A 10,143-nucleotide genomic window follows, 5' to 3' on the forward strand; every position below is an offset into this window, starting at 1 on the left:
TGTTCGTAAATTTGTTGCTAATTGCACTTTGAAAGTTAATTCTTTTCCTTCACATCTGCAGCTTGTTGCTTCGCTGACAAAAAACATCACCAAACCCCAGTTTTTTCTATTTTAAGTGTATTTGGTATTGCGGTAGCTGTTGTGGTTGTAATTTTAAAAAAATTGTTTTATAAAAAGTACGTTTAGTTAAGGTTGGTTTGAAAAAATATGTGTTTGGTTAAAACTGTGTTTCAAATTGAGGTTTAAGAAAAAGTAGTTTAATGTGTTTGGTTAAAAATATTTTTGAAATTAAGGTTATAAAATAATTTTTTAAAAAATATAGTAATATTGATGGTTTTAAATTTAAATATTGTAAAATTAATTACTCTTATTACATCATGAAAAAAATAATACTTTATATAAAATATTTTTTATTATTCCATTAAACTATTTATAATTTCATTACGTCCAAAATTCATCTGATAAAAACTACAGTTTTCATAACTTTTTGAGCGTGTAATAAAATTAGATAAAATATTATCAGATATAAAATTGATATTACTGTGCGCGTAAATTTAATTCACTCTATACTAGTTTTTTTTTTTTAATATTGTTCACATCGCGAATGAATTTAATTCTCTAAACTAGTTTTTTTTTAAAAAAAAATTAATACAATTAACACACTAAAAAAAAAGCGAACAGTGCAAGTGAATGACAGTGTTCACGTGAACAGTGCAATTCACTCATGAACAGCAGTGAATTGCACTGTCCGCACGTTTCTACAGTGCATGCAAAGTAGGTTTTCGTTGCTTTTTCTTTCTAGCGTTTTAAACGCAAAAAACATGTAGACCCCATGCACAATAAAATAAGTTTTATTATTACCAAATGGCTGCAGACTGCGTTTTAAATAAAACACAGCCTCAGCCACGTAGACAAACAGCCTTTAAAGCAAGCTCAATGTTATCCGTTCTGCCATGCTCAACTTGCAGGGGGTGACAAGGAAAGAATCGAATGGTTCTCCATAATATACACTGCATTAAGTTCTCTGTTACCATAATTATATCCGCTTGTATAGCTGTTGGGATATTTTCATTATTTGTATTTAATCCATCCTATTATATAGGATTACATGGCTGTAATTATTATGTGTATAATGAGAAGTTATCCCCTCCATATTGTAAGAAGGATTTCAGCCATTTACCATTGTTTGCAAATTGACTACACATCACTGAAATAAAATTGCTTCATGTTGAGGTAAGAAAATACTTTTCTTGTATTATGCATTCTGAGTTTTCAACACAAAAATTAATCAGACGGATGTAGATGTAGATAATTTTAGAAGATTTGTTTTTAAGATTATTTAAGAAAAGTTAATCTCAAATATTTAATTAACATATGAACTAGTTTGAAGATAGTTTTTTCCTTAAAAAAATTTATATACAACATAAATTTAAAGCATAAGAACCATTGAGCAAATTCATGCAAATGTTCCATAAAGAGACCGGCCGCAAACACTGTATTCAATATTGTAATAACTCAAAAGGTAATATGATTGCCTCCTATCACTAGGAGAGTAGTAAATTATAATATCTCCATTAAAAAATATTAGTGAACCATCATATTTTGTGTTTAGAAATGGAATAATAATTATTTTTTAAAGTATTTTTTATATAGAAATATATTAAAAAAAATTTATTTTATTTTTTAAAAATTAATTGTGATATCATTACATCAAATTGATCTTAAAATACCAAAAAATATTAATTTGAAACAAATAAAAAAAATTTAATTTTTTTTTAAAATATCTTTGAAACATAAAAACAATCATGCTATAAATTCCCCATCAAATCAAACAATATTATTCATTACTAGTGTTTTTTTTTAATCGTGATTGGAGAATCCTTAATCATACAATTTCCAGAAAAACATCATTGGAACACTGCAATAGCATAAGCTAATGCGTCACGCTCCTTTCCACCATTAAAAATTGAACCTCAAGCAATGGTGAGATCTAGAATGAAAATATTTTTACTGGAATTAGTTTACTCCAATATATATATTAATCTTTAAGGACCAAACATCAAAAAGAAATTAAACTCAAATTGTTGTCCAGACCCCTCGAAGATTATCAAAAAAAAAAAAAGCAACTAAGTTTTCATCAATGCTTTATGAAATTACAAGTCTCTGATAATTTGCTGTTAATCATCATTCTAAGAGCATGTCACATGCATTCATATCTCTTACAATCACAGGGATCAATGCTATAATTTTTTTTTTCGAAAATGAAATGCTTTGCTATGGAACATTGGAACCTTAAAGCTCCTAAATGTTAAAGCATGGAATTAGTGAAGGATTTTCCCGTTATGGTGCAATCTAAAAAACAAACGGACACTTGGAATTGTAAAAGCCCTACAAGCATGAAATGCAAAATATAACCCTAGCTAGTCGTTTCTGAGAGTCAAATTGAACAACAACATTAATGATTCGATCAGGAAAGCTTGCAGGTGTAAGAACTGAGTTCCAATACAAGAAACGAAAGCTTGCAGGAATTGTTCAAAAAGTTGAGTTTCCCGTAAAGCTTACAAACTTCAAGGCTTAGAATATTGTTGCATGCATGCAATATACGATGTTAAGTGTCCTGTACTCGAGCAATTCAGCACCAGTCATGGTGCGTTAAGTTGTGTCAAGACGAGAGAAGACATTCACACTGCCTTCAATAACATCCGCCATGTCCTTAGAAGAGTACTCTTAGAAGTAGACTAGCTAGAGATCAGTTCCAAATGGAGTGTTCTAACTTTTGTCATGTTTCTGGGAGAGAAAGAAGTAGAATTCGAAGAGTACTCAGAATCCCTCTACACTGCTTTGAGGAACATTTATCCTATCCTTGCAGGATTACAGAAGCAGGCTAGCGTTTTAGCCAGTGAGGTTAATCTTGATGCCGAAACCGAAGGGAGTGATCCCCCTATCATCATGTTTATAAAAGAGAAATGGGTCCGTCTCCAATTTTTAATCTTTCCAATAAACGAAGTCTAAATCTCTCTGGGCCGCCTGCATTTGGATTCAACATGGTTATAGATAACAATTATAGGCCTAGGTACTCGCTTGGGCTGCCTTTTGTAGGAGGTCCAGTTCTGTATAATATTAGGTTTTTGTGCTTGGTTTTCTTAGGTTAACATGAAAAAATAAAGATATATTTGATTAAAGAGATTGAGATAAAAAAGGATAATATAAATATATTTTCAGGAGAATCTTGGAATTTGAAAATAAAGTACATGGAGATAAGTTCTCTTTGGTTTTTTCTGTCTCAAGTAGTAATCAAACATTACCTAACATATACATTAATTAAGAAACTATTTCATGTTCAATAAATATAATATAACATAACCCTATGGAGTATGTTTAATCTTTTTAATATAATTCAGCTCAATTATCAAATTTAATATGATACAAGTAACAAGCATTAAAAAGCTCTGTCAAACCACAGCATGAAACACCCTCTAGAGAGTTGAATCGCATATAGTAACAAATACAAGAGAACAAAAAACAGCTTAGTATGCTTCTACTTGATGACATTGTTCGTATAGTCTAATATTACGGCTGCTGCTGCTGCCTGACTAGCAGATGGGATAGACTTGGGATTGCTTGGGCGACTGATGAAGAGATAGCATGAGATAAGGGTTCATACTTCATATTATAAGTTATGCATGACAGGTACTCCTGAGCTACATATGATTACTTAATTCATATTATATAAAAAAAAACAAAATGAAATTTTGTTATTGATAAACAAGTTTCTTTTTGCAGCAGACAATGACAGGGCACCGCCCCCTGGTAATAGAGAGGGGGGAAAAAAAGCAATCTCAATCATTCAGGTGATTGAAAATCTTGCTGATCAAGAATTGGATTTGGACCTAAATTCCAAAACCAGGCACTGAAAAAAGCCTTTTTTGCTGTTTGTTGACATGACTGCATGTGATTCATGCATGGTAAAATTGCTAAAACTGGATTAACTACCACTAAAATTTTAGTAATCTACACACTTCTTGCGGGAAAAATCGAAAGCTATATTTCCATTTAGCATAATATGGTAATGATTGTGGCAAAAATCAAAAGCTAATTTGGTATTTAGAAGTGCATTAAAGATTGTTTTTTTAAAAAAAATTATAACAAAAAAAATTAAAAAATTTTAAAAATACATAATCTCAATATCAAAAAAAAAACCTAACTACTTTCAAGATGCATCGCTGCTTAAGTATATATGATTAAGTTGTTGTGCATACTGGACCGAAAGCAAACACAAATAAAACACAAACAAGCAGATTTACGTGGTTCCCCAAAACCGGGTACGTCCACGGAGGCAACATATTGTATATTATTGGAGGAATGATACAAACACTCTACTCAACCCAGTACAGTCCCACAAAACCCAGTGTTTCACTCTTACACTCGGTATTTCTCTCAACTCTGCACTCTTTCACTCTCACAGTTGCATTATTTTCTTCTGCACACTTGCACACATCTCTTCACTTGCACACACTCACTAATCACTAATTGTCTCTATTTATAGGAGGAAGGAGAGTAAAAAGGAGAGCCTTGAAACATGCCACTAATTGTGGCACTAACCACTAATGGTGCTTCCACTAAGCATAGTGGTGGGGTATTGTTATTATCAAAAAAATCTAGACAAATCTCCACGTAAGTTTATATATAAAAAAAATTAATTGATAAGTTAATTTAAACTATGATTTTTTTTAGAAAAATAAAAAACAATATCATTTTTAATAAAATAAAAAGCTAGTTCAAAATAAAACTCAAAACTCGGCTCAAATTATATTATATAATTATAGTTTTTACTATATTTGATACTATGACTTCTTTCACATATGGACAAAATCAACCACCATGAACATTGATATGATCTATGAAGATTTATTTGTATTATTTCCTGTAATAAACTTGTTCATTTTTTTCTCGCGTGCTAAGGACTAAGTTCAAGAAAAATCAAGGAGCAAAATTCAACAAAACTTTCGAAAATGTCTCATAAGAAGACAAAAGGCCGCAAACAAACTCTAAAGTCTGAGAAAGAATATAATGGCCTCCCATCATGATTTGTAAACTACAATATCTCCATTAAACAAATGGCAGTGGGCATCATCTTATATATATAATACTGATGCATCAAGTCTCCATCAATTTGACCAAGATTATATGATTCTGACGTTTTAGTATTTCTAATCAATGATTAGGGAAACCCTAATCACATAATTTCGCCATGACAAAACCAAGTGCGTGCTAGCGGAGCAGCCTCCATCATGCAATGAACATCAAATAGAGCAAAACGAGCTGGGTTTTGACCAGTTTTTTCGTGGGCCAAAATCTTTCTATGATTGGATTTGAGTCTGACTCAGTCTCTGGGCTTCCAAGCTCATGCACACCAATTTCTTGTCATTTATACATGTAACTACTCTGAAAATACAAGAAGCATAAAGAACCGGACCCTCCTACCAGAAAACCAGACAAGGAAAAACAAAAAACGTAGCTCATTGCGGTGCCTCCTCATGTCTACCAAAAGATCGTGCGATAAATTCTTAAAAATAGAAGAAATAGGACTAATTGTTTACGCATGTAAAATTGGTTGGCTGTTAGACAATCCCTCTATCATGTATAGTGTTCTTGCTGCTATTATTACTAATAATCATAATTGTTATGTTCGATATAGGATCTAACTTGAAAAAGGTCATGGCTTGTCGGGTTAATTTACAAGTCTTAACCCAAATTAATTTTTTTTTTTTATCATAACTTGTTGTTTTGTTCTTTTTTTAAAAAACAACTCCTAATATAAACCTGACCAAAAAATAATGAGTCAATTGAGTTTAATTAAATTAATATTTTTTCTAGTTTAAATCATGTCTCCATCCATAATTTTCTTTATCAACTTGATGAATCAATTTTATGTTAATAACTAACCTACAAAAATGATGGTCATTAAGTTAATATTATATTTTTTTTTAATGAAAATAGCATTGTTTTATTTTTTTATTTTTTTTTATTAACGTGGGTGTCCGGGTCAGCTTGTACGCACCTCGACCTATAGAATTAATCGAGGTGTGCACAAGTTGGGCCGAACATCCACGTTTAACTAAAAAAAAAGTTGCCTCTCCAGGAACAAAATAACCCTTCCTTTGAGAAATTCAACTATTATAGCCATTTCTTTAGGGTGATTTCGACTTTGAAAGTCATGAGCCCCATTCACGAAAGCCTACGGAATGATTATTATTATTTTTTTATTCTTGATATTGGCTGAGAAGGTATGGCCAAAACAATTTAATGATAGATTAAGATACTAGAGCAACTAAGTTAATATTTTTTTTTATTTTAAATAAGGTTTTGAATAACAAATTTTCTAAATTAATTTGCTTACAAGTAAAAAAAGAAGAAAAAAACACTACATGATCCATTTTGATTCATGAAAAGCCGAAATCAGATCCCTGCCATGATCAAGAACATTAGAACAGCAAGCCGGCTTCCCTTCATCCATGAAGCCGGCTTCCCTTCATCCCGGCTTTGTTACAGAATTCGAGTTAAAGAAGAGAGAAAAACACACGTGCTAAGAGATGACAATACCAATAACCAAACACGACACATTGAACACAAACTCCAAAAGATTCCTGCAACAACAACAGTACACTTTTGTCATACGTGTGGGCTTTTAATTATATCATATCTTCTTCTCTACTTTTATTATATCTATGTCTGTCCCTGTTTTTCTATCTATGTGTCCTTTCCTCTTATCAAGATAGAGATAATTTGTTTTTATATTTTTAAAATATTTTTTAAAAAAATTAAATTAATTTTTTTAATGTTTTTATATATACTAATATTAAGAATAGTTTTATAAAAATAAAAAAAAAATATTATTTTAATATATTTCTAAATAAAAAATAATTTAAAAAACAATCACTAATATTTTTCCAATATATCTAAGGCCCCGTGAGTAAAATAGAAAGAGAAAAGGGTAAGAAAAGAAGCAGAACTTTGTACTTCTGTTTCTTAACATTAAAAGGTATTTTCCAACCAGTTTTTAAACGTTATTGTAATTTTCTTTTATTGCATCGGTTTTGTTTAAAAGGGTATTCCGCATTCAAACCCATGTTTCACCAAAGTTCATCAGTGGGGTGAATTAACATCTAAAATTACGTTGTTTTAAAAATATAATTTAAAAAAAAAATGAATTGGAATTTGATAAGATGATGGGTTTACTTGTTGAATTGATTGAATCACACAATCAATTTCTACTTAGTTTAATTTAAAACAAAATTGAAACAGTATTTTTCAAATATTTGAAATATTTTTTTTAAAAAATAATTGTTTTTTTATGTTCTTTTTATCATTTTGATATGTTGATATAAAAATAATTTTTTTAAAAAATAAAAATATATTATTTTAATATATTTTCAAGTAAATAAACACACTAAAAAACAACCAGTTCTGCGCTTTCAAACACCCTCTAAAAAAAAGTGGTATTTATTGGTTTAAGGGCTCACCACCTTTCCTCTTCATCTTTCATGGTAAGCTGCTCTAAATGTTGTTCAGAATAAGCTATATATTCTAAAATTTAAGGAGACAGAAGGAGGATATTGTTTTCATCTCAACAACAGAGATAGAAGACACGGAGCTTCTCTAATCATAACTAAACATTATTTTTTATCATCTTAATTCACTTGATTAGCCAAGTTTAAATACTAATTTAAATATCAGAGTATTTTTTATTTTACAAAAAAACTTATTTTTATAGGAATAATTCAGTCTCAAAATTCAATTAAAAAAAGTTTATTTTCATGTAGAGTTTTTCTATGACTTCATCAATATCTTTTTTAGTTTCATAGTCGTGGAAACCTTTATGTTAGTCTTCAAGCTTTGAAACTATGTTACATCTTTTCAATTTTTTAGAATCAAATCATTCAAGTTCATATTAAAGATTTTATGGGAATCTCATTTCTCAAGATTTATTTTAAGATTTAAACCCCAATTAAGGATGAACACACTTTTCACTTCTCGCGGCCTCATATGGGATCGAGAATCTCATGACTAAAATGAATACATACCCTAGCCACCGTACCCTTCCACAAACACAAGAGGAGTGACAAACAAAGTTATTAACTTGGCCTCGTCCAAGAGTTGATTTAAGATCTAAGTTGTAAGTTGTAGGTTGGACGAGATAAGTTAAGTTAATCTTAGTTAATTTATTTTTATTTTTAAGCTAAAACAATATTATTTTAAAAAACATTTAAAAGTCAATTCAAGTTTTGATTTAATGATTGTTTTAAAGTGCGCTAGCTTTTACTTTTGGATGCATTTCACTTGAAAAATAATCAAATTAATATATTTTCAATGTTTTCTGATAATTTTGATGTGCTAATGTGTAAAACAAAAGAAAATCTGAAAAAATAATAATTTTGATGTATTTTCTAGCAAAAAAACCCTTTTTAAAAGTACTATGCACCACAATATCAAATACAGTCTTAGTCGATGAAGTTACATATTAACTCACTAGGTAGCCCAAATCAATTCGAAGTTGACTTTTTTAAAACTTGATCTTGATCAAGAGCTGCGGTTGTCAGATTTTAAATAAAACCAACTAGATTTTTATAATTTTAGATAGTTTTGACGTGCTAATATCAAAAATAAAATTGTAAAAAATAATAAAAATATTATTTTATATACTTTTAAATAAAAAATATTTTAAAAAACAATCGCTACCACAGTCTCAAATCCTACCCAGCCAGCCATGTTTTATAACGACGGTGTCGAAGTGTGACTGTGTAACAGTACAAGCAAGGAAATAGAGATGCATCACGTGTCATGGTGAAAGTGGGGGTAGTGGTTGGTGATGGATAGGACCCACAGACACCCTGGCACAATCAGATACAAAATAAAAGCAGAAGAGCACCCACATGCATCGTCAGCATCCCATGTGATGCTATCCCCTCTGGCCCCTTTTTGTCTCTCTTTCCTTCCTCTCCATCAATGGCAAGAATTAAAGGCAGACCCCACTCTCAGAAATATTTGAAAGTATTAATTTATTTGTGGTAACCAAGTGACAAACAATAATTCCTCCCATAACAAGACAAAAGGACATCAGAAAGAGGGAGAGAGACCCTTTTTCAATATTTTAAACCCACTTTTTTCCTTTTCTTTCTCTCTTTATGATCATGATTTTATTTATTTGCCTTCTTTCTCATGATCTGAAGGGTTTTGACACCGTGTATAAAGATGTGCTATAAATATGCATTACAGCCACAAAGAATACGTAACTGGTTGAATTTAGAATTTTATGAAAATTACTTCCCATCAATTTCATGAGTCTGGGCTCAATCAACCCGCGGCATAAGGTAGTATGATTGCAGTGGAAAAAGGAGAGATTTTTAGAAACCACACGAAAGACAATATGTGGCCGGAGAATAAAACAAAAGGGTGCGCGACAAACTGGAATTTCGAGAGAAGGTTTTTTTTCCCATCACATTTAAGATCTTCGTTCTAAGAAATTGTCATACGGTTCGGGCACAGACGAAAAAAATGCTCGAAAGACTGATGCAAACAACATTTGACAGTAAGTGAAGATGGATTTGTTTGCTCCTAACAGCTTGCAGAAAGGCAACAAGTAACTTCTTTGGAAGGACTGTGTTTTCTTGGTTCTTAAAATTACTTTCCGAACAGCTAATTGCATGTTAACCGAGACAAATCCCAGGAATAAATATTGAATCCACTGTGAGTTGGTGTCTTGAATATTGCTTGCAGCCAACATCTTCTCCCAAATGTTACATCCACGAGCTCTAGACCAAGTTTCCATGGGATCCACTTTGTCAAATCATTAGATCTCTCAATATTAAGACTTTTTTTTAATTATTTTTCTAGTTAATTATAAATTTTAATTATTTTCTTGTTTGAATCAGTTTTTGACTTATTTAAAACAGTTATGAGCTAAACATCATATTTTTTTTAATATATATAAAAATATAAGAGATTTTCTCTAATTCTATATAGTATTGATGACAACTTCAGAGCCTAGAAAGCCTAATTTTTCATCTTAGCCATACGCTTAAATTCAAAATGAAGAGAGAGTTGACAAGTGTGAGCTTGTTGGTGATGGAAATTGCACAACTG

The sequence above is a fragment of the Populus nigra genome, chromosome 1 (genome assembly GCF_951802175.1).
Source record: "Populus nigra chromosome 1, ddPopNigr1.1, whole genome shotgun sequence".
Classification (NCBI taxonomy): domain Eukaryota; kingdom Viridiplantae; phylum Streptophyta; class Magnoliopsida; order Malpighiales; family Salicaceae; genus Populus; species Populus nigra.